The 24,984-nt window shown below is 42.4% G+C and overlaps 1 protein-coding gene across 8 annotated transcripts in view; it reads right to left on the reverse strand.

Annotated features, from left to right (window-relative positions):
- Positions 1-24,984, reverse strand: part of adgrb1a (adhesion G protein-coupled receptor B1a) — a 299,558-nt gene that overhangs the window by 202,123 nt on the left and 72,451 nt on the right. The window contains exon 1 of one of the 8 annotated variants that reach the window (XM_080194595.1): positions 7,294-7,324. The exons of the other annotated variants lie outside the window; for them this stretch is intronic. The gene's annotated coding sequence lies outside the window, so the exon portion shown is untranslated. Of the gene's footprint in view, positions 1-7,293; positions 7,325-24,984 lie in introns of those variants that run through there. 8 annotated transcript variants of the gene reach the window in all.

The raw sequence follows: 24,984 nt of genomic DNA on the forward strand, positions 1-24,984 counted from the left end.
AAGCCATATTTAAAGGGACCTTCAAGACCATGAGGTAACAGCAGTGGGTGGGGAGTGGGGATGGGGTTGATGGAGGGATGGGGGTGGGGGGGGGGGGGGGCACACTCCCCACCCCCACACTCCAGTGGGAATCACTCACTCTTCCATGCCTGCCGCCAAACTTAGACCTCAGTCCATCAGTGCAGCATATTTCGCCGGGCGCTCACTCTCATTAAACATTCCTATTTTCTAATCCACTGCGTTTCATTGTTACTGCAGCAATAATGTTATACATAGTTTTCTATAAAAATCATGTCGCATTTCCCTCAAAACTCATTAATACAGAACTTAATGGACATTGATGCCACAAGTGCTGCGAGTTAAAAATTACACACTTAGCTTCTGGAAACCTATTCCTAATTAAAATTGCCAATGGGAGAGATATTTTTAATCAGCATGAAAATTTAAACGCCCCATTACTTAAAACAAATATATGGTTCCCAATTAAACCGTCATGTCATCCCAACTTGGGACACACAGTCCGGCCAAATACACACGGGGAGGGTTCTTACAGTCCCATCCACCAACCCAGGGATCAAAAACTCCTGCTTGAGTCAATGGACCTTTTAATGGTCTATAAACTGTCCACCTTCTGTGACAATTCCTGTGGTAGGCAGGATCGGAAAGTTTACCCGATAGAATAATATTTTATTCTCATCAAGCGACGAGGTGAACATTCATAAATTAAACATTTATGGCATCAGCTCTTATTATTAGGGACCAGTGACATTTTATTTAAAGTAGACAAAGTTTCAAATCTCAGTTACCTGGTCAAAGAATAAAGCTACAAAATTCTGTGATTTTAAACTACAAACCAAATGTTACTCTACAAAGTCAGAAAAACAAAACAATCTGAAATATCTATCTTATACTTTTGCATTCAGAATTAATAGCAGGGAAATATGAATTCATAGACAGATGGTGGCTGAACAAACATTACATGACAGTTGTGACCAAAACAGATCCCACGGATTTTTCAACAATCAAGCTCGATGCTTGTGACCACTGTGAGTCACAACATCTTGTTAAAACTCTGGGTGAAATTGAATCCCACTGGCAGGATCTTCCAGTCCAGCCAAAGTCAACGGACTTTTCAACACTTCACTGCATTTTCCAGCCCGGCTGCAACATAGCTGCAAAATTTTACTCTCTGGCTCCTTCATGAGGGATTTCCATATTCCACCTTAGAAGGTGCAACCTTTAAATTCCCTTGCATACTCTTCTGACTTGGGCTCTTCTGTCTCAATGACTGCTCACTTCCCAGCAATTCTGTTACTCTTCCTGAGCCTATGTTCCATGGGATTCACAAAGCCGCACTACTGCTTCTAATTACTAGCACATTTCTAACTCTTTCACACACTGCTAGCTTCACTGGACTGGGACTGCCCTGGGTTTCTCTGAACTCCAGTCTCCTGGCTGCACCAAATTATAATTGGTTTGCATGACTTCTTCTGAATCCAGTCCTCTCCAGTACAGGTGCAGCCACTTCCTGCCAACTCCTCAGCTCCCCAAGACACTCTAAGCCCGATATGCCTTGAGCCTGTTGACAGCTTCCTGACATTCTATGAGTTGCAAACCATGAGGTCCAAACATTCACAAACACCCTTTCCTACTAAATATACAGATAACTTGAAACCAGAAAACTTTATTAAGCTCCACCCACCTTTATGACATCATAGCATTTTAGAGTTCACTGAATTATTTTAAAGTAATTGAGCTCCAACTCCCAGAAGAAAAGTTCTCTCTGGACTGCACTTGTTTGCAGGCAGTGCAGTCATCATGTCTCCATTCGTCTAGCTAAGTAAGCCTACCTGGTGCTCTATGGCTCCCCTTCTTCTATCCTGACTCAATTAAAAAACCAGGGACAACCTTATTTTACATGTTTACATCAATGACATGATACATTCACAACTTCAAGAAAATAGAAGGGGGCTACCACATGGTCCATCTCGCTGTGGTTGAACTCAACCAGGTCGAACTAGGATCACAGTACTTGCAGACCCCAACCCCCACCACCCCCTCCCTATACTTTTCTTTGTAGCAATCCAGAACTTTTCAGATAATTAGCCAATTTCCTTCCCAAAGCCACATTTGGACCACAGTCAGGTGGTGCATTCCAGGTCCAAACTAGTAGCTGATTAAAACGTCTTTCTTCATGTCACCTCCAGTTGTTTTATCACCCATCTTAAATCTGTGCCCTCTGGTTCTCAGCATTTCCACTATTGGGAGCAGTTTCCCCCTAGCGACTCTGTCCAGACTCTTCATGACACTGAACACCTCTATCAAACCTCGTCCTGACCTTCTCCGCTCTCCGGAGGACTGTCTCAGCTTCACCAATTTATCTATGGAGCCAATGTCTGTCATCCCTGGAATGAATCCCACAAATATTTTCTGCACTGTCTCCCATGCCTTCACATCCTTCCTGTAGCTTGATGCCCAACATTACACACAATACTCCAGAAGTGTTTTATTGAGGCTCCCCAGAACATTCTTGCTTTTGTGTTCAGTGTATTTATAAAGCCCAGGATCCCACATGCTTTCTTCGTCACTTTCTCCATCTGACCTGTGAACAATCTGTGAAAATATACCCTAAGGTCCATCTGGCCTTTACTTTCTAAGTGCATCACTTCACAGGTCACTGCATTCAGATTTCATCTGCTACAGGTCCCCATATTCTATTCAAGTCTATTATTATCATCCTCACAGTACAATAAACTTCCAATTCCATGGAATAATTTCTACCCCACCAATCCAAGCAGTAAAATAATACATTTAATGTTGGGCAGAAAATTTAAACTTGAAACTTAAACTTACCATGATCATCATTGATATCCCCACCCCCACCAATGTCCCCCTGCCCCAGCCACCAGTATGGCACAGTGGTTAGCACTGCTGCTTCACAGCGCCACGGACCCAGGTTTGATTCCCGTCTTGGGTCACTGTCTGTGCAGAGTCTGCACGTTCTCCCCATGCTTGTGTGGATTTCCTTTAGGTGCTCCAGTTTTCTCCCACAGTCCAAAAAAGCTGGTTAGGTGCATTGGCCAAGCTAAATTAAATTTTATTTATTAGTCATAAGTAGGCTTACATTAACATTGCAATGAAGTTACTGTGAAGATCCCCTACTCGCCATATTCCAGTGCCTATTTGGGTACACTGAGGGAAAATTTAGCATGGCCAATGCACCTAGCTAGCACATCATTTTGGACTGTGGGAGGAAACTAGAGCGCTCAAACGAAACCCTCACTGACACGGAGCATGTGCAGACTCCACACAGATAGTGACCCAGGCCCAAAATCGAACCCAAGTGCCTGGCGCTGTGAGGCAGCAGCGCTAACCACTGTGTCACCGTGCTACCCTCTGTGTACCCAAACAGGTGCTGGAAGGTGGTGACTAGGAGATTTTGACTGGAATTCATTGCAGTGTTAATATAAGCCTACTTGTGACTCTAATAAGTAAACTTAAAACCTATTAGGGATGGCAAAAATTATAAACAATAAATTCAAAGTGAAAATCTATTTTCTGGTTTTAACTAACAGCTCACAAGAGTAAATTAAACTAAATCATGTAAGGTGACATACAAGACAAAGCTTGTGGTCTAATATACAATTTCAACTTTACCCCCACTTGTCACTATTCCTGCAACTTTATTTGTTCTTGGGGAAGTATATGACACCAGCAAGACTATATTTATTGGTCATGCAAAATTGCCCTAAAGACACTAAAATTCAATGGGCGACTCTCTTCCTGATTTGTGACATTATTTGAGCCCCTCAATTAGATCGTGCTCCTGCAATTGACTGACCCATATCAAATACCTTCTTTATAATCAATATTTCCTGGGCAACATTCTATTTTAACGCATTGCAAAAGTCTCAATTATGTCAACCATAAAGACATAAAATCAAAACCGCTTTGCTACCTTATGGCAAGGACTTCAAAACAAAGTCAACCTTCCAAAGGGTCAAGCTAAAAAAGGCAACATTTTCACCTGATCGAAAGACATCAAAGCTAATTTTCTCTCTGCTAATTTTTTTTTATCGCTGCCACTTCTGAAGGTGCTCATTCCAGCCACACTGAATCATTGAATTTTACAACCATTCTCGCCTTCAGGTTAATCCTGACTCTCCTGGCAGTTCATAATCATCATATCCCCCTGTCCTTTCGCAATACATGTATTTTGTATGAAGTACAAATATTCATGTCTATTACATGTAGATATACAAGAGGGAAGCTAATGTAACTCCACATTTTCAAAAGAGAGATTGTGAAAAAATAAGGAATGAGAGAAGAGTAAGCCTGGGGGGAAAGCTGGAGTCCATTTTAAAATAATTAACAGCAGAGCACATTTTTTTAATTCATTAGTGCTGTAAGAAGATTTACATTAACCCTGCAATGAAGTTGCTGTGAAAATCCCCGAGTCGCCACACTCTGGGCCTGTTCGGGTACACTGAGGGAGAATTTAGCATGGCCAATGCATCTAACCTGCACATCTTTTGGACTGTGGAAGGGAATCGGAAGCGAACCTGGGTCCCTGGTGCTGTGAGGATGTGCCACTGTGCTTCCCATTTGGCAAAAGTGTCAAGTTTGGACAGAATGAGTATGGATTTACAAAAGGGAAATCATGCTTGATAAGTCTACTGGAATTCTTCGAGAGTGTAAGTAGTCAAGTTGATGAGGGGGAGTCAGTGCATATGGTTTATTTGGATGATAAGAAGGCTTTCAAAAAAATCCCACATAAGAGATTATTGTGTAAAATTAAAGTGCATGGAATTGGGGGTAGTGTATTGCGATAGACAGAAAACTGGTTAGTAGGCAGGAATCAAAAGGGCCAGATTTTCTGGTCACGCTCGCCCCAAGACCGGAAAATCCCACCCATGGTCAACGGCCTTTATATGGTCCTTTCGCACCTGCTACAATTCCCATGGTGAGAAGAGCGAGACAATTCCACAAAAAGAATTGGAATAAATGTGTATTTTTCTGAAAAGCAGGCAGTGACTAGTGGGGAACCGTATGATCAATGTTCGGACCCCAGCTATTCACAGTATCTTTTCATGATTTAGATGAAGGAATTAGATATAATGGTTGATATAATAATACCTCCAAATTTACAGGAGACACAGGTGGGATGGGATGGCAAGCTGTAAGGAGGATGCAGAGATGCTTCAGTACGATTTGGACAAGATGAGTGAGTGGGCAAATGCATAGCAGATGCCGTATAATGTAAATAAATGTGAAGACAGATTTTTATATGAATGGCTACAAGTTAAGAGAAGGGAATGTGCAATGAGACTTGGGTATCCTTGTACACCAGTCGCTGTGGATAAGCATAAGGGTGCAACAGGCAGTCAAGAAGGAAGTTCTAAACATTCCCCTCATTCTTGGCCTTCATAACAAGAGGATTCAAGTACAGGAGCAGGGATATCTTGCTGTAATTATACAGAATTATCTTCTGAGGAAGAATGTTCTTGCTGTAGAGGGAGTGCAGCAAAGGTTTACTCGGCTGATTCCTGGTTTGCAGGACTGACACATGAGGTTCGGTTTGGTTAGAATTGTGCGCGCTGGAGTTCAGAAGAATGAGGGGAATGTTCAGAACCAAGGGTCATAGTCTGAGGATAAAAGGTAAATCTTTTAGGAGTAAAAAAAAAATTCTTCACTCAGAGCCTGTGGAATTCGCTACCATAGAAAGCAGTTGAGGCCAAAATATATGTTTCCAAGAAGGATTTAGATCTTGCTCTTGGGGCGGAGGGGCTCCAATGATATGGGAGGAAGGCAAGATTGAGTTGGACGATCAGCCATGATCATAATGGATGGCAGAGCAGGTTTGAGGGGCCGAATGGACTCCTCCAACTCCTGTTTTCTATTTTTCTACATTTCTAAAGAGGCAGAAAGCAATAATATTCAAACACAAACATATGGAGGGGGCACAATCTTATCCAAATGGTCATTCTCAACTGAGAATGAATGTCAGCAGGCTACTTATATTAAATTCTCAGTACATGGGTGTCACTGACAGGGTCAGACTTTATTGCCTATCCCTAATAGGCACTGAGGGGATGACAGCGGACCTGCTTCTTGAACCAAATGGATTGATGCAATTTAGTGGCTTGCGAGGTCACTTCCAAAGGGAGGTAAGAGTCAATCATATTGCTGTGGGACTGGAATCACATATAAATCAGACCAGGTTAGACTGGTTGTGGATGTTGCTTCATTGATGGATCAATAGAATACAAAACCTTTTGTGTGGGGAAACCATTATAAAGTTCTGGATGAAGACAATAGTTTAGATAACCCCTGGCGAACTGTGTCTCAGGATTGGGATGCATTGTTGGAGTAGCTCAGAGTGATGAGCCAGTTGGGATTCCTTACACTTACTCAAATACCAGCTTTTATTCTTCATTTAAAGATTTTTTTTTCACATTCTCAGACTGGCTGACCAGGCTGACATTTGCAGAATTATTCAACCAAGTTTCTGGACTATTGGTCCAAACACAGTCCAATGTGAAGATCACCACAGCAAACTCTGTTCTCACACAGCATTAGCATTTTCCAAAGGCAGCCAGGGATGGGAACTCTGGCATAGATTTTCCCTTCAACACATTCACAGCCACCACAACTGCAGCACCTCAAATGCTGCTCCAATTGAATCAACTTGGCAGGAATCAAACTAATGACCTTCCGGTCCATATGGGTCAACTGCACACAGCCTTTAGCAGCTGAGCATGAAGAGAGATTTCAATGCAGATCCTAATATGATTAACTCCGACCATGTAGTTCAAAGAAAAGATTACAATGCAGCTCTTGAAATTTCAAGTAACAGTAAGAAACAAGCTGGTATTGCCCAGTGCAGTAGCTCTGTGACGTAAAGAGTAAAAATAATAATGTTGCCTGATGTTTTATGAAGAAAGGAAATGGTGCGAACCACAAAGGCTGAAACCAATGTAACTTTTCCTTTATTTAAGAAGCAAATGAAAGCAGATTGATTAGAAGATGGCTAAATGAAGGTTACTGAGCATCATTTCAAATGACAAATATTATGTAATTATAATATGACTGATGGATAATAGATACAATACAAAGCAAGATCACCGCACATAATTGACCCCAAAGATTCTCTAATGCAGACCATTACTTCAAATAAAATCAATACAGTAACATGACCTAGATTAATCATCTGTGATAAATTTAAATGAAGCGGATTTGAAATGTGTTTACAGCTATTACAATTTTAAGCGCAAAAAATGACTACTTGCTGACCTTCTGTGGTGTGGTGCTGATCTTTGATGTGGAATCCTCTGATCTGGCTAATAAGAAATTTCACATTAACTCTGCTTTGTGCTCTATAAAGCAATCATCGACCCGTGTGAATTGAAAGCTCCTCTTCCTGCTGCGCAGCAAAAGGAAAGGGCCACGTGACTGTATTAAAAGACAATCATCGATGATTTCATCCTTGCTCCCATTCATTTAAAGAAACAGTGTCAGAGAGGCAAGATTTACATTTAGGCGCAGGATTTCAAGGTGATGTTCAGAACGCCACTTAATTGTCACTGTCTGTGACCTTCCACAGTTTGGTCATTTCGTCGGAATGCAATGCGATAGTGATTCCAGTGCCACTTAACTCTTGCTTCACTGCACACTATCAGAGTTTGACTAAGAGAGTTAAGATTCTTCAAAAATCCTACCAGAGAATTCAGATACATGAAGGGAAATTCATTATTAAATCTTTTGTGATTCTTTCCTTGGTAATTGCTAATCCCACAACAGGGTAGGTGGTGGTGTGAAAATATTGTGAATGGCCTAGTAATGCGGAGACCCAGGGCAAGATCTGAGAACCCGGGTCCTCAGAAGAGACTTCTGGACGAGTACATGGGATTTAATGGGGTTGAGGGTTATAGATAGGTCTGGTAGGTAGGGGTATGATCAGTGCAACTTTTGGGTCGAAGGGCCTGTTTGTGCTGTAGTGTTCTATGTTCTATGTCCTAAATCCCGCCATGTCAGATGGTGAAATTTGAATTCTGTTGAAAAGAAAATCTGCAATTAAAAGTCTAGTGATGACTGTTAAACCATTGTTGATTGCTTTAGAAGTCCAACTGTTTCATTAATGTTCAGGGAAGGGAATCTGCTGTCCTTACCATATGGCTCAAGATCCATCGCAATGACTCTTAAATGTCCTCTGAAATGACAGGCAGTTAATAAATGTCCAGCCAATGATGCCCACATCCCATAAATGAATTTTAAAAAAATGAGAGCGAAATTAAGGAAAGTGCCAATCAGCGCTTATTAAAACCTTGCTAAAAAAAAGGCAACTGGTGGGAAGGAAGTCCAAAACAACTGAAGGAGGACTTGGAAAGTGGTTATTTTGACAGCTTAACAAATACAGATATCCAGTGAATATTTGCAAAACTATATCATTGGGAGTTGTTTTCTGTCTTGTATCATTGGTGCAGCAGGTCTGCATGTCAAATGCATTTAAAGAGCCTTCATAACTTCTTCTTTATCAAACCCAAGTAACTATATCTATCGCAGTGGATCCATTGGCTGGTGTAGTCCTATTCAGGTTGTCCATTTTTATTAGCCTCTAATCTCCTGTGTTACTATCCTTCGCATTTTTTTTTGTCATATTAAGAAGAAATCTGATAGACTACTTACAATATACCCCAAAAGTAAGCTAATGTATACTGTCTTTGCGCAAAATTATGGCTTCAAACAAACACCTCACCCAGGAACTCAAATAAGTACTTGGCTTCATATCCACATTCCCACCTGAGTTAGAAGATAGAGGATTTTAATCCCTCTCAATAATTGGAGCATATGGCTTTGGCTCTGAATTCTAAGTTGGTGCCGAACAGGATGTTCGCATTCCATGGATCTGGCTGTGCTTGACTACACTCATTCACACCATTGTATGGTCATGGAAACTCATGAAGAGCTCCAGCTAGGTGGAATAAAGGTAGTTATAGTCATGGAAAAAGGGATCACGTCATGGCTTGTCAGATTGTTAACTGCGGATCGTTCCACACTATACATTGTTCTCCTAGGGAAAATGCTGAAAAAACAAAAGCAAAGGTATTAACTGAGAAACAGCTGCAAGGTGGTTGAGATCAGGAGGCCGAGAACTGCCAACAAAGAGAACAGCCAGAGTAGGCTGGGAAATAGGAGAGTCCACCTATTTCAAGGAACTTTGAAGTTGGACATTTTTATTCCACTGGTCTTACTTCAATAATCACAGGATTGGCTTTGTCACTAACCAAAACACCAAGCTCCACATGTAACAAGTTTGTATTCTCAGCATCATCCTTTATAGGAGTGAAACATGTCAAGCTAAAAGAGATGGTTGATCAGCTTCTACCTCCACTGCTTAAGATAAATATTGAGCATCTCCTGGCAAGACAGAGTGATAAATGTCAAAGTGTAGGAGCGAGCAGGGATCCCCAGCACACTTTTTCCTCTTGAGCCAATGTTGACTCCATTAGCTGGGCTGTGTGAACCGAATGGCTGACTGCTGTAGACCTAAAGACAATCTGTAAGGCAAGCTTGCTACAGGCACAAGACAATCAGGTTGCCCACATCTGAAATACAATTATGCCTGCAAGCAAGACTTCAAGTGCGCTGGGATCTGAGTCAATAAAGAGTGAAATTTTACTGCCTCGTCTGCCCCGGAATTGGGCCGGACATGGCTCGCAGGATAGAATTGCCCATTGGCCTCGGGCAGGATTTTAACGAGCTTCGCCCGAGCGAGGTCATATTATCTGCAGAAAATTCTCGCTGCCAGCAAGAGTGCCTGGAGACAAACAAATCAGGAAAGGCATGGAAAACGCAGAGGACAAAATGAATAATCAGATGGCAGGAAAGAGAGCCTGGCAGAAAGCAAGGGAAATTCAGTCAATCTCAGACCAATGTTATTCATCAGTGCCAGCTGCAGGAGAGACTGCCACTCACAAATCAGCCCCGACAAATGACATCCAATCCAGAAGTGACATATACCCTTTCTTTTCCACGCAGTGAAAGACCAACATGCTGCAGAGGATATTGAAAAGCAATTAATTTTATTCTGTTTCACTGCAATTGCAGCTTGTGTTTAATGTGTCTTGCAACTCAACATTTTCTGAGTGCTCAGTCTCATTCTGCAGGCTGCTTATGCTGGTACCCTGCTTTTCGATGTCCCCAGGTTGAACAAGTGATACCAGTGAGTGGATGTGTAGACCACTGGCAAGCTGTATGGGGTGCACAATGTATCTGGCCCACTAATGCCCCAGACATCTTGGACATGCATAAAAGGTATGGGTATCCTTTTCTGGAATTGCTGTGTCTATTTGCTTTCATTAGTACCTACGACCACGGTGCAGGGCTAGGAAATGGCACAGCGCTACTACTAACTAACACAAATGCCATTGGTAAATGATATGTTTCTGGCCTCATGCCACTACAACACAGCAACTTCAGAATGCCCCAATCTTTCTCAATGCAGGGCTTGCATGAAGCCTCAGAGTTTCCCCTTCATAGTTGCCTCTAAGTTTTCCCTTTCCTCGGTCAATACTGCTGTAGCAACCTTAGCCTGCAGCCTCACAAAACACATTTAGTATTCTTACCCTGAGTCCTTCAAACAAAGTGACCTTTCTATAGAACCTTCTACATTAGAATCAGCTGTGGCTCAGTGCTAGCGCTCCCACCTTTGGTTTGTAAAGTTGTGGGTTCAAGAAATAGTGCCGGAGTCTTCAGCACAATTTCCTGGCTGACATCCCAGTGGAGTGCTGCACTGTCAGAGGTGCCACCTTTCAGATCAGGTGTCAAATCAATTCCCATCTGTCTGCACAAGCGGGCATAAAATACCTCACAGCACTATTTTGCAGAAAAACAGAGGAGTTCCCTTGGCCCGCCCTGATCCTTGGCTAATATTTTAAGTCAGATTACCTGATCATTTCCTAATTGCAAAGACCTTAGACATCAATTAAATGCCTGCTTCCCTACATCACAACAGTAACTACGTTTCAGTTGGCTGCAAGGCACCTTAGGAAATCGTGAATTCATGAAAAGTGTGATGTCAATGGAAGCCTTTCTTTCCACCCACTGCTGCCATGTTATCATGCAATTCTACAATCCTGTGATTCCTTCTCTATCGGGGAGATGGAAAAATAAGGGGTAGCAAAGGCAGTGGGCAGCATTTTCCAGCCCTTCCTGCTAGAGGGATCTCCCAGTCCAATCTGAGGTGACCCTCCCACATCTCCACATCAGGGTTTCTCGATGGCAAGATAGGTGAAATGCCATAGACATCGGTGGGACTGGAAAATCCCACTAGCAGCTAATGGAAAACATGCCACAGGGGCTGCGGGGGGTGCAGAATAGGTTGTGGAGGGGTGGAATAAGTGAGGGGTGAATAGGTGGAGGGGGGGTAAAAAATTCCTCTCAATATAGTCTATCTGGTTGGTCCTATTATCCATTCTGCATTCCCTGACTTATGCAACATTACTGTTTCTGGAGCTTCACTTTTCACACTGTGCTGCTGTTTATTTATTATGAACTTGTGACTGCATTTCCTCTGATTCTACAGTCAGTTGATTTTCAAGCTGCTCTGTGTAATGAGCACACACTGTATGCAGTGTTGTCAGCACACGTCCATATGTGGGGAGTGCTTTTATACGCCAAATAAATAAGCTTGTGCACAATCACTGTGTGAATATGGTTATGCAAGGACAAATTGCAGCACATCAGAAGTATTTGGTACAAACCACAGGGTCAGTGCTGTCCAACAAACTCCAAAGACCCCATACTCGCTCTGCTGAATTGGATTCGTGATTTATTCTCTGACGCCCTTGTGGCATTTTGTCTCCTCTGACTATATGCCGATCTTAACCTGAATTGTGAGAGTTGGAGATTGAGGCAGGCGTATTCATTCCTGCAGTACTTACTTCTCCATTGTAATGAAGTGCTACTTGCATTGCCCTGCTATTTTTAGTTTGGCTACTTTTTTTTAAGGGCTACATTCTTCATAGTTGTGCCAGTACAGGAATGATGCATTTGTTTATGTGTAAACATGTATTTCCAAAGCCAATTTGCATAAATAGCATACATTTCTAGCCAATGCATGTATTTGTGTGCTCTAATGTAAGGCATTTTCCTGACTTTATCTTGGCGCTTCTCTTTTATGTCATGCAATTTTTTTTCCCCCTCCTTTTATTCCTGGTTAGTGTTCACCATCTGGGTGTTGTCCTCCCACGCGTGCCTCATTAGCTGCTTATTTGAGACTGTTCCTCGCCCACCAATGTGTCACTGCCATATTTCATTATAGCTTCCACAAGGACTTTGAACACTTTATATCTGCTTTCCTCTGCTATTATTCACCATTTTATGCATCACTTGTGCTCTCTGCTATGTATTAATAAATTTTGCGAGATTTATATTGTTTAAGTGGCTTGTCAGTTTCTTGGAGCACCATTATCGCAGGTGCATTCTGATGTATGTCATTGCCATTAATGAATCTATCTTTTTAGAAATGTTTATAACAGATTTGTGTTTTGTAGGCCCTCAAATTTAGTGTTGAAAAAGTAAATTAGAACTCGAGTATTCCAATTTCACGTCATCCACATAGTCAAGTGCAATCAATTGTCAACCTGATTGTTACAAGTGATACAGTAACTCAGTCTGATAATTACCGCAGTATAACATGAGCTGGGTTCAACTTAATGTAACGCAAATTAGTTTCAGTGTTTCAATAGCACAATTTTAGTAGGGATTAATCATATGTTTCCTATTTATACCTCAAATGACACATTTTATCAGATATGAATTTAATCCCTTCATTGCCTCGCTGCTTCCTATTTCTCCAACCTTTACCAGCTCTATGTATCCTCTGGGGACCCTGTGTCGCACCTACACTGCACTGCTCCTTTGTGCAGTCCTGTGGTACACTACTGATGGCCTTCAACTCTTTCTGTCCTGTGCAAATAAACTCCCTCTCTAAATCTGTCTCTCCAACTGCTCTCCTTCCGATAAGATGATTCCTTTAAAAAAACCTCTTTGATCAAACATTTGGTTGCTCCTTCTAATGTCACCTCCTTCAGCATAGTATTTTTTTTTCAATTTTGTCTCTTTTATGACACTGTGACACCGCTGGAGATGCTTTTCACTATTAACAATATTATACAGAAACATAGAAGATAGGAGTAGGAGGAAGCCATTTTGGCCCTTTGAGCCTTCTCCATCATTCATCATGATCATGGCTGATCATCCAATTCAATAGCCTAATCCTGCTTTTTCTCCATAACATTTGATCCGATTCGCCCCAAGTGCTACATCCAGCCTCTTCTTGAATACATTCAATGTTTTGACATCAACTACTTCCTGTGGGTAATGAATTCCACAGGCTCGCCGCTCTTTGGGTGAAGAAATGTCTCCTCACTTACAAAACTTACACGTGAATGTAAGTTGCTGCTATTGTGATTAATACTTATTCAAAATTAATCAATCCTCCTCTGTGGTGAGCTGTTTCCTTCAGTGAAGTAATCTATAATCTTTAATTAACAGACTTCCTTTCTCCGAATGTGCAGCTAACAGCCTGCACATATTTATACTGTACCCTTACACTTGTATACATCTAATTTATAATACTAATTAAATTGCTAAAGTTTCACACTTGTTACAATCCATCATTTTCACACATACATTTTTCACATTTCTCCAGGAATGCTACAAAGGAGTACAAACCTGCCCACAGAGGTAAATTAACTTGCCACAATTAAACATTCTCCAAATAGTCTTATTACTCTTCATTAAAATTAGAATTTCAATTAAAACTTTGACAATCAGACATATAAATTTTAACTGTCCAATTTAGTCAAAAAAAAAATTGGTAGGACTGCTCATTACCAAGAATAGATGCAGAAAGGTTCCTTGGCATAGGACATATGAATGTGGCTTGGATTTCATTAACTTTGGAAGGTTATGGGGGAACTTAAGGGGCGGCATGGTTGCACAATTCTGGCCTTTGGTGACTGACTGTGTAGAGTTTGCACATTTTCCCTGTACCTGTGTGGGGTTCTTCTGGGTGCTCTGGTTTCCTCTCACAGTTCAAAGATGTGTAGGGTAGGTGGATTGGCCAACATAAATGCATGGAATTATGGGGATAGGGCAGGAGGATTGAGCCTGGGTAAGGTACTCCTTCAGAGAGAGTCATAAAATCCCTACAGTGCAGAAGGAGGCCATTCGGTCCTTTGGGTCTGCACCGACCACAATCCCACCCAAGCCCTATTCTCGTAACCCCACATATTTACCCTGTTAATCCCCTGACACTAGGGTCAATTTAGCCTGACCAATCAACCTAACCCACACATCTTTGGTGGTGCAGACTTGATGAGCCAAATGGCCTCCTTCAACTGGAGGGTTCCCCACTGGTGTTAGCAACTAATTTATGCATAATGACACTGTTGGCACTGCCAAAGTGCATGGCCTGTAGGGTGGCTGAGCGGAGGGTCTGAGAGGAGAGGCAATCTGAGTAGATGTTGGATAAACCTCATGTCTGCGTGGTGTTGGGGGAGGAATGGTGGACAGGATGTCTCTCATTGCCCTCGACCCTCGTTTGTGAGGGCCTATACAAAAACCCACCTGGTGCAGATTCCACTGGGGAGGCAGGCGAATAATGAGAGCTATTTGAATCAGGCTTCAAGCTTGCTAACTATATTGAAAGCAGTGAATTTGTTCATGCATTGGGACCAGTATTGTAGCCTGGGAAGGTCATCATGGGTTTGAGGACCAGCACGGAATACATTTTTCCGCCGGCTCTTGATTCTCCAGATCATCATGATACTGACCTGAAAACCATCAAGCCCACCACCCCCCACCAACGCCCCCCCCACCCTCCCCCACCCACCTGCCCCACCTCCCAGAGAAATTGTTTTTCTGGTGGGAGAAGCCCAAACAAGGGGTATGACATTAATATTAAAGCTCGGCTATTCAGAAGCGAAGCTGAGAAACATTTTGACATACAAAAGATAACTAGAATCTGGAATTCTCTCCCAGAAATTTAATGACTTGTGTCAATTGGAATTTTCCAAACCATAATCGATGTAATTTTGCAGGTAAGGGTGCTAAAATACATGAGGCAAAGGTGAATAAATCAGTTGAGATACAGATCAACTGTGGACCAAGTGAATATAGGACTGGCTCAAGGACATGAACAGAGGACTCCTGTTCCTAATGTCAGATGACTGAATTCTGTGCTCAACAGTATTACATTCACCACTCACTATATCAATGGTTAGGCTCCACTTAAGCCAAACAATACATCCATAAATTTTAGATGTTCAATTAACCTTATCTCTGCATCCTCTACACCTCTGTGGTGTAATCAACAATGAACAAGGTAAATATTGCAGAATGCTTCTGCATTATATTAAAACCTACATAAGCAGAGAGAGAAAAAAGGACAGGAGCTCAAAATGTAAATTTGTGCATACTTCGAACATCAGGCATTTAATTCAAAATCTCTTTTTTTTGGTGAATTTCCATAGTTGTCTTGAGAACAGTGACGTATCTAATTTCTCTGGGAACAATGAACAAATAATAGTTGAACCATTCCTGCACTGAAACACAAGCAAAGCACTGCTTGGCACAACAAGTTATGTAAACTAAGATAGTCCCTGTTGATTTGGCTCTCTGAGTTAACTGATTACAGCAGGAATAGCTTTGAAACTTTCCCTTGGTCAGGCTCTGATGAAGCCAATCAGGGTTCTTGCTACTAATTGTCATCCAGCAAGTCCTAGAAAGTGTATGTGTGAACAAAACAGACCAGGATAGGATTGCCCATAATAACAATACTCAGCATGATAAAAGAGCCTGGTAAGATTCAGTTTCTGATTTTACATTGCATGAACATGGATACCAGTCACTGTCTATAGAACCATAGCCCAAATTTTGCATGAGAGCATGGAACCCATATTTCAATATCTGTCAGTGTTTTCAACAGTAAAAAGTAACTCGCCTCCTGTCTCCCCAAAGCCAGTCACCATTAGGGCCATGCGATGGCATGGTGTTTAGCACTGCTGCCTCACAGCTCCAGGGATCCGGGTTCAATTCCAGCCTTGGGTGGCTGTCTGTGCGGAGTCTGCACATTCTCGCCGTGTCTGTGGCTTTCCTCCAGATGCTCCAGTTTCCTCCTGCAGCCCAGAGATGTGCAGGTTAGGTGATTGGCCATGCCAAATTGCCCCCTAGTGGCCCAAGGTAAACTGGCAAGGTGGATACAAAACTGGCTCGGTCAAATAAGACAGAGGATAGCAGTGGAAGGATGCGTTTCTGAATGGAAGGCTGTGACAAGTGTTATTCTCAGGGATCAGTGCTGGGACCTTTACTGTTTGTAATATATATAAATGATTTGGAGGAAAATGTAACTGGTTTGATTAGTAAGTTTGCAGATGATGCAGGGGGATTTGCGCAAAGCAATGAGGACCACCAGAGGATACAGCGAGATATAGATCGGTTGGACACTTGGGCGGAGAGATGGCAGATGGAGTTTAATACGGACAAATGTGAGGTAATGCATTTTGGCAGATCTAATACAGATAGGAAATATACAGTAAATGGCAGAACTCTTAAGATTATTGAGAGGCAAAGGGATCTGGGTGTACGGGTACATAGGTCACCAAAAGTAGCAATGCAGGTGGAGAAGGTAGTCAAGAAGGCATATGGCATGCTTGCCTTCACTGAGTTTAAAAATTGGCAAGTCATGTTGCAGCTTTTAGAACCTTAGTTAGGCTGCACTTGGAATAGTGTTCAATTCTGGTTGCCACACTACCAGAAGGATGTGGAGGTTTTGGAGAGGGTACAGAAACAATTTATCAGAATGTTGCCTGGTATGGAGGACATCAACTATGAGGAGAGGTTGGACAAACTTGGTTTGCTCTCACTGGAGCGACGGAGGTTGAGGAGCGACCTGAAAGAAGTCTACAAGAGTATGAGAGGCATGGAAGCTTTTTCCCAGGGTGGAAGAATCAATTACTAGGGGGCACAGGTTTAAAGTGCGAGGGGCAAGGTTTTAGGGAGATGTATGAGGCAGATTTTTTACACAGAGGGTGGATGTTGTCTGGAACTCGTTGCCAGGAAAGGTAGTGGAAACGGATGCAGTAGTGACTTTTAAGGGGTGTCTTGACAAATACATGAGTAGAATTATAGATCTCTAGAGTGCAGATGGAGGCCATTTGGCCCATTGAGACTGCATCAACCACAGTCCTACCCAGGCCCTATTCACGTAACCCCTTGTATTTACCCTGCTAATTCCTCTGACACTAGGGTTAATTTAGCATGGCCAATCAACCTAATCCACACATCTTTGGATGATGGGAGGAAACTGGAGCACCTGGAGGAAACCCACACCGACATGGAAAGAATGTGCAAACTCCACACCGGCAGTGACCCGAGGTCGGAATTGAACCCGGGCCCCTGGCACTGCAGGGCAACAGTACTATTCACTGCGTCACTGTGCCACCCAAATAGGATGGGAATAGAGGGATATAGTCCCCGAAAGGGTAGGTAGTTTTAGTTAAGTCAAGCAGCATGGTCGGTGCAGGCTTGGAGGGCCAAAGGGCCTGTTCCTGTGCTGTAATTTTATTTGTTCTTTGTCCTTTGATGTGTAGGTTAAATGATCTGGCCATGATAGATGTGTGGGGTTACAGGGATAGGGCAGGGAAGATGAATAAGATACTGGGTCAGAGAGTCAATGCGGACTCAATGGGCTGAATGGCCTCTTCTGCACTGCATGGATTCTGTGATTCCATTTACCAGTCAGGAGTATGATGGAATAATCTTGAATTGCCTGGATGCTTGTGGCTCCAACAACACTCAAGCTCAGCACAATCCAGGGTGAATCTTTCTGCTTGGTCAGCACTCCAATCACTGCCTTAAGCACCCATTCTTTACACAACTGATGCAGAGTAGCAGTAGGGTGTACTATATAGAAGGCACACTGCAGCAATTCATCAAGTCTCCTTTGGCGACACGTTTAAAATTGCTACATCTACTGCCTAGAATGGCCAGGGCGGCAGAGCCATGGGAATGCCACCAACTGCAATTTGCCCTCCAAGGCACAAAGCTGCCTAACTTGGGGTATATCACCATTCCTGTACTGTGGCTGGATCAAAATCCTGGAACTCCCCTGCTAAAAGGGGATGTATCTACTCCACATGGACTGCAGCGATTCAAGAAAGCAGCTCACTGCCAGATTGTCAAAGGGAATTAGAGATGGGCCTGGCCAGAAATTCTCACATCCCAAACAAAAAAATAGCCAATGCCCTTTGAGAGATCCCCCAGTGTGCAAAAACTGTGGCCTCAACTAAGGAGGGGAGAATATGTTTCCAATTTTCGGCAACAAGAAATTCATGTGTTAAACGATGCTGGATCATAGAGGTTTACAGGTTTACAACATGGAAACAGGCCCATTAGCCCAACTTGTTCATGCTGCCCCTTTTTTTTAACCACTAAACTAGTCCTAATTATCTACGTTTGGCCCATATCCCTCTATACGCATTTTACCCATGTAGCTGCCTAAATGCTTTCTAAAAGAAAACTTGATGGTTTAAGTTATAAGGAGAGGCTGGATAGGCTGAGGCTTTTTTCTCTGGAGCGTAGGAAGCTGAGGGGTGACCTTATAGAGATCTATAAAATAATGTGGGGTATTGATAAGGTAGATGGTCGATATCTTTTCCCAAAGACAGGGGAATCTAAAACTAAAGGGCATAGGTTTATGATGAGAAGGGAGAGATATAAAAGTGTCCAGAGGGGCAATTCTTTCACCCAGAGAGTTGTGAGTATCTGGAACAAGCTGCCAGAAGTAGTAGTAGTGGCGGGTACAATTTTGTCTTTTAAAAAGCATTTAGATAGTTACATGGATAAGAAGGGTACAGAGGGATATGGGCCAAATGCAGGCAATTGGGATTATCTTAGGGATTTTTAAAAAATGGGCAGCGTGGACAAGTTGGGCCGAAGGTCACATGGATGCAAAGCCAGCATTTATTGTAAACTCACAGTCCCGGTAGCATCCCAGTAAATCTTTTCTCCACTCTTTCTAGTTTAATAATATCCTTTCTATGACAGTGTGACCAGAACTGCGCACTGTATTCCAAGTGTGGCCTTACCAATGTCTTGTAACCAATGAAACTAAACATGCTGAATGCCTTCTTCACCACTTTGTTGACCTGTGACTTCACTTTCAAGGGGCTATGAACCTGTACCCCTCAATCTCTTTGTTCTGTAACTCTTCCCAACATTCGACTATTAACTGAGTAGGTCCTGCCCTGGTTCAATCTGACAAAATGCATCACCTCGCATTTAACTAAATTAACCTCCATCTGCTATTTATTGGCCCATTGGCCCAAATGACAAGATCCCATTGCAATCCGAGATAACCTTCTTCACTATCCCGTATGTCCATCATTATTTTATAGACCTCAAGAAGATCACCTCTCAGCCTCCTATGCTCAGTGGAAAAAAGTCCCAGTTTATCCACTCTCTCCTTACAACTCAAACCATTAAGTCCCGGTAGCATCCTAGTAAATGTTTTCTGCACTCTTTCTAGTTTAATAATATCCTTTCTATAATATGGTTACTAGAAATGTACATGATATTCCAAATGCGGTCTTATCACTGTCCTTCACAAATCACAAATACCGTCACGTTGGAGAGAGTCAATCTCTTCTGATATGAATACAGAGAGCACTTCATTGAATAATACTCTTTTTGATCATTGATAACACTCTGGCAGATATCATTTTCACTTTGTACAAAGCTGGGATGTTGAGGGCTAGCATCAAAACTCTGTCAGAAGCCAATTGGCTGCAAGGGCAGCCATTGGGAGCAGCAACGCCTCGCACCTCAACACCTTTTTTTGGGGAGGCGTGAGGGCAGGAATCACAATGCCCTACTAAATCCCACCCTCACACCGGGACTTTGTTCAACAGACACTGACTGCCTTTTTTAAAAACATTCTTTGACTTAGTAAGATAGAGGGTTACAGGTAAGCCTAGTAGATAGGGATATGTTGGCGCAACTTCTGGGCCAAAGGGCCTGTTTGTGCTGTAGTTTTTCTATGTTCTATGTTCTAGGATGTGACCATCACTGGCAAAGCCAGCATTTGTTATAACCTCACAAATGGTTTGCTTTGGTATGATGTGGTTGCCTTTTGATATGTTGTGAATCAGCTGAGCAAGCTACATTTTAAATTTATTTCTCTGAAGATCCAACAAGGTTGATGATCCTTACTGGCGTTGACTACGGCCAATCTTTTCCAGCCCTTCCTACCTGCAGGGTCTTTCAGTCCAAATGTGACAGCCCTCCCCACAGGACATGGACACACAAAACCCTGTAGAGGTCAGGGGATCTGGGAGCTCCCACTGCCAGCCAATGGCAGGCCACGTCTGCTGCCAGACCATACGCTGCAGCGGGTCTGGAATATCCTACCCTACAACTTAAAATTAAACAGGTAAATTCACCACAGAACGTGGTTCCCCTTCAGAAGCTGGGTATAATCAATGATTCACTGGGCTGGATTTTCAACTTGCTGCTGTGGGTAGACTGTTTTGTAAACTGCTCAAGTTTACAGAGTGCTAACTTAGAAATGGCTCCACTCCTTGGGGTGAGTAGTAAAAGCGAACGCTGGAAATGACGGGAAAATCAAACCTCAAAACAAAATTAAATCTTGCAGGTGTTTATTGAAGAGGTCTTTCCTTCAGAGTGATGAGACAACAGCCCCCATTGAGGGCTGCACTCTGGAATAGTTTGTTATTGGGGCATAGGTATGTTGTAACTTAGGTGGTCCGCCATAGGGCCTTTTGTGAAAAGAAAACTAAAAGATAAAAATTAAAAACTTCAAGTTGGCAGAGCTGGGTGCCCGTGCCTTATTAATTGTGATGCATTCAAAGGAAAGAATGAAGAAAGACTTGGATTTGTACTCACAGTTTTCACATACAGATGTACACATGCACCCAGACACACACACACACACACAGACACACACACACAGACACACACACACGTGCAATCTCAAAAAGCACTTTACACGCAATGAAGTATTTTTGAAGTATGGCCACTGTTGTATTTTTTTCACAGCAAGGTCTGACAAATGGCAAAAGTAATAAAGACAAGAAAATCTGTTTGACTGATGTTGATTGAGGGACAAATATGAGCCGGACACCGAGTGAACTTGCCACCTCTCCTTCTAAAGTGTGGTGTTTTAAGTCCATTTGAGAGGGCAGACAGAGCTTCAGCTTAACACTTCATCTGAAAGGCTGGACCTCAAAGTCTTGCACTCCTTCAAAACTGCACTGTAGTTTTCACCTAGCTTTTGGGAAGTGTATAAAACCCCTTGGGCCTAGTGAAACATATACAGTAAATATTACATGCATCCAATTGTTTTGAAGCACCTCAGAGTGCACCATGGCCTACATTGAATATCATTGTACTTTTTTTGTAATGTCCTTTTAGATATTTTATGAATAAGGTATATTTTTTGCAGAAATGAAAATTGTGCTCAAGTTGCTTGTAAACCCACAGACCATTGACTCAGAGGCAAGAATCAAACCAACTTTGATTCAAGAACCTTTAACTAACTGTTGGAAGTGAATGACACAGAAAGGTGAACCCTTCAAACACATATCATCCAGATTGATCAATTAATATGGAAGGGATTTGTCTTTGAATTTAGGATACATTATGGAGCACTTTGCACACACGCTGTGTACTCACTTTGTCTGTGTTAGATTCTCTTTATCTTTCTTTGATGGTTTTCTCTTTGTAGTTAGAAATGATTTTCTTTTTGTCCTTCTGCAGTAACCTTTACCAAAAGGACGAAGGCAATGTATCTCTGAGACAGAGTGAAGCCAAAGTTATCACTACCTTAAAACAAGGCAAAATACTGGGGATACAAGAAACCTGAAATCCAAAGCAGAAATTTCTAAAACTGTCAGCCTGAGACGCTAACTGTTTTCCTCTCCACAGATTCCTGAGGCACTGAGTATTTTCTACCACCAATTAGATGCAGAGGTAAGTGCGTTACGTGCCTGACTTATTCATAGAATCATAGCAATTTGCCAATATTGGTCGAAAAATGAGCCATCCAGCCAAACCTCACTTTTCAGTATTTTGTCCGTAGCCCTGCAGGTTATGGCAATGTATATAACCAGACATCTTTTAAATAAGTTGAGGATCTCTGATTCTACTACCCTTTCAGGCAGAAAGTTCCAGACCTTCACAACCCTCGGGGTGAAAAACGTTTTCCTCATCTCCCCTTCTACAAATCACTTTAAAGCTATGCCCTCCAGTCAGTGACCTCTCTGCAAAGGTAAATAGGCTTTCTCATGCACTTAAGATTCAAAAATGTGCAGATTAGGTGGATTGGCCATGTTAAAATTGCCCCTTAGTGTCAGGGGGATTAGCAGGATAAACACGTGGGGTTATGGGGGTACGGCCTGGATGGGATTGTTGTCAGTGCAGGCCAAATGGCCTCCTTCTGTACTGTAGGGATTCTATGATTAATTCAGGCTCCTCCCAATTCAGCACATCCCAATCAAATCCAGATTCTAGCATACTTTGCACAAGTTCATTTCAAAATTGCACCCTTCAGGTCTCTACTCATTGTAGCCTGCATCAAACACATTAGCTGTCATCATTGTTCCCTCAATCATACAAACATGTATGAATTGGGAGCAGGAGTAGGCCATTCAGTCCCTCAAACATGCTCCGCAATTCAATAAGATCACTACTGATCTGATTGTGGCCTCAACTCCACATTTCCAACTACCCCAAATTCTTCTTTCCTTCTACTAACAAGTTCAACTCTTCAAATATCTCCTGAGATACTACGCAGGACAGATAAAACCTTGTCTAGACAACCAGAGCTTGGGCTCAATTGCAACTTAAGGCATGCAACCTCCACTTAAAAAAATCCATATACAACATCAAACATCCACAACAGATTGCAAATTTGCATAAAAAAATAAAAAAACAGACCTCCAAGTAACTGGAAAATGTGAAAGAAAAACAGAAAACAATTTCTCATTTGTCAACCTCAAATGTTAATTTCTCTCTCTGGCAATACATGCTGCCTGAACTCCTGAGCATTGCAACCTTTACGGTTTTTATTCTCTTAATTAGCATCGTGTTGTCAATGGTTTGTACAGCAAAATCATTCCTAATAAAATTACACTGAGACACGAGAACTTTACACTAAAAGTGGCTGGCCTTGATTTTAAAATCATAATACTGACATTCGTTTAAGATGGCTTACACATGGAATTATGATCAGAAAATCTAGACCATGGTCATCTCTTCCAAGTGGGGTGACTTTTTAAATTGATATCTAAAAAAGAACAGAGCACTATTGTGTCTCCCAGTTCCTCCCAAGTAAAATCAGTTTTGTATGAAAAAAAGAAAAAAAAAGAAAAAAAAAGAAAAAGGAGGCTTATGTTCGGATGAGGCTTGAGGGCTCAGGTAGTGCATTAGAAAGCTTTAGATTGGCTAGGAGGGAGTTGAAGAGTGAGTTAAGAAGGGCTAAAAGAGGACATGAGAAGCCTTTGGCTGATAGGATTAAGGAGAATCCTAAGGCGTTCTATAGGTATGTCAAGAACAGAAGGTTGGTTAGGGCAAGATTAGGGCCAGTTACAGACAGTAGAGGGAAGTTGTGTGTGGAACCGGAAGAGATTGGAGAGGCATTGAACCAATATTTCTCTTCGGTGTTCACGCAGGGGGACATGAATATAGCTGAGGAGGACACTGGGTGGCAGGGGTGTAAAATAGACAGTATTGCAGTTGATAAGGGGGATGTGCTGGATATTCTAGAGGGTTTGAAAATAGATAAGTCCCCTGGTCCAGATGGGATTTACCCTAGGATTCTCTGGGAGGCAAGAGAGGTGATTGCAGAGCCTCTGGCTCTGATCTTCAGGTCGTCGTTGGTCTCTGGTATAGTACCGGAAGATTGGAGGATAGCGAATGTTATCACATTGTTTAAGAAGGGGAACAGAGACTTCTCCGGGAATTATAGACCGGTGAGTCTTACTTCTGTTGTGGGCAAGGTTTTAGAAAAAATTATTAGGGATAGGATTTATAGTTATTTGGAGAGTAATGAATTGATTGGAGATAGTCAGCATGGTTTTGTAGCGGGTAGGTCGTGCCTTACTAACCTTATTGAGTTTTTTGAGAAAGTGACCAAAGAGGTGAATGGGGGTAAGACAGTTGACGTGGTATATATAGATTTTAGTAAGGCGTTTGATAAGGTTCACCATGGTATGCTTCTGCAGAAAATGCAGATGTATGGGATTGAGGGTAGTCTAGGAAATTGGATCAGGAATTGGCTAGCAGATAGGAGACAGAGGGTGGTGGTTGATGGTAAATATTCGTCATGGAGTTCGGTTACGAGTGGTGTGCCTCAGGGATCTGTTTTGGGGCCACTGCTGTTTGTAATTTTTATTAATGATCTGGATGAGGGTATAGTTGGGTGGATTAGTAAATTTGCTGATGACACCAAAGTCGGAGGTGTGGTAGATTGTGAGGAAGGGTGTCATAGTTTGCAGGGAGACTTAGACAGGTTGCAGAGCTGGGCCGAGAGGTGGCGGATGGAGTCTAATGCGGAGAAGTGTGAGGTAATTCACTTTGGTAGGAATAACAGATGTGTTGAGTATAGGGCTAACGGGAGGACTTTGAATAGTGTGGATGAACAGAGGGATCTAGGTGTATGTGTACATAGATCCCTGAAAGTTGGGAATCAAGTAGATAAGGTTGTTAAGAAGGCATACGGTGTCTTGGCGTTTATTGGTAGGGGGATTGAATTTAGGAGTCGCAGCGTCATGTTGCAACTGTACACAACTCTGGTGCGGCCGCACTTGGATTATTGTGTGCAGTTCTGGTCCCCACATTACAGGAAGGGTGTGGAGGCTTTGGAGAGGGTGCAGAGGAGGTTTACCAGGATGTTGCCTG

The sequence above is a fragment of the Carcharhinus amblyrhynchos genome, chromosome 8 (assembly GCF_965287045.1).
Source record: "Carcharhinus amblyrhynchos chromosome 8, sCarAmb.v2.hapA, whole genome shotgun sequence".
Classification (NCBI taxonomy): Eukaryota; Metazoa; Chordata; class Chondrichthyes; order Carcharhiniformes; family Carcharhinidae; genus Carcharhinus; species Carcharhinus amblyrhynchos.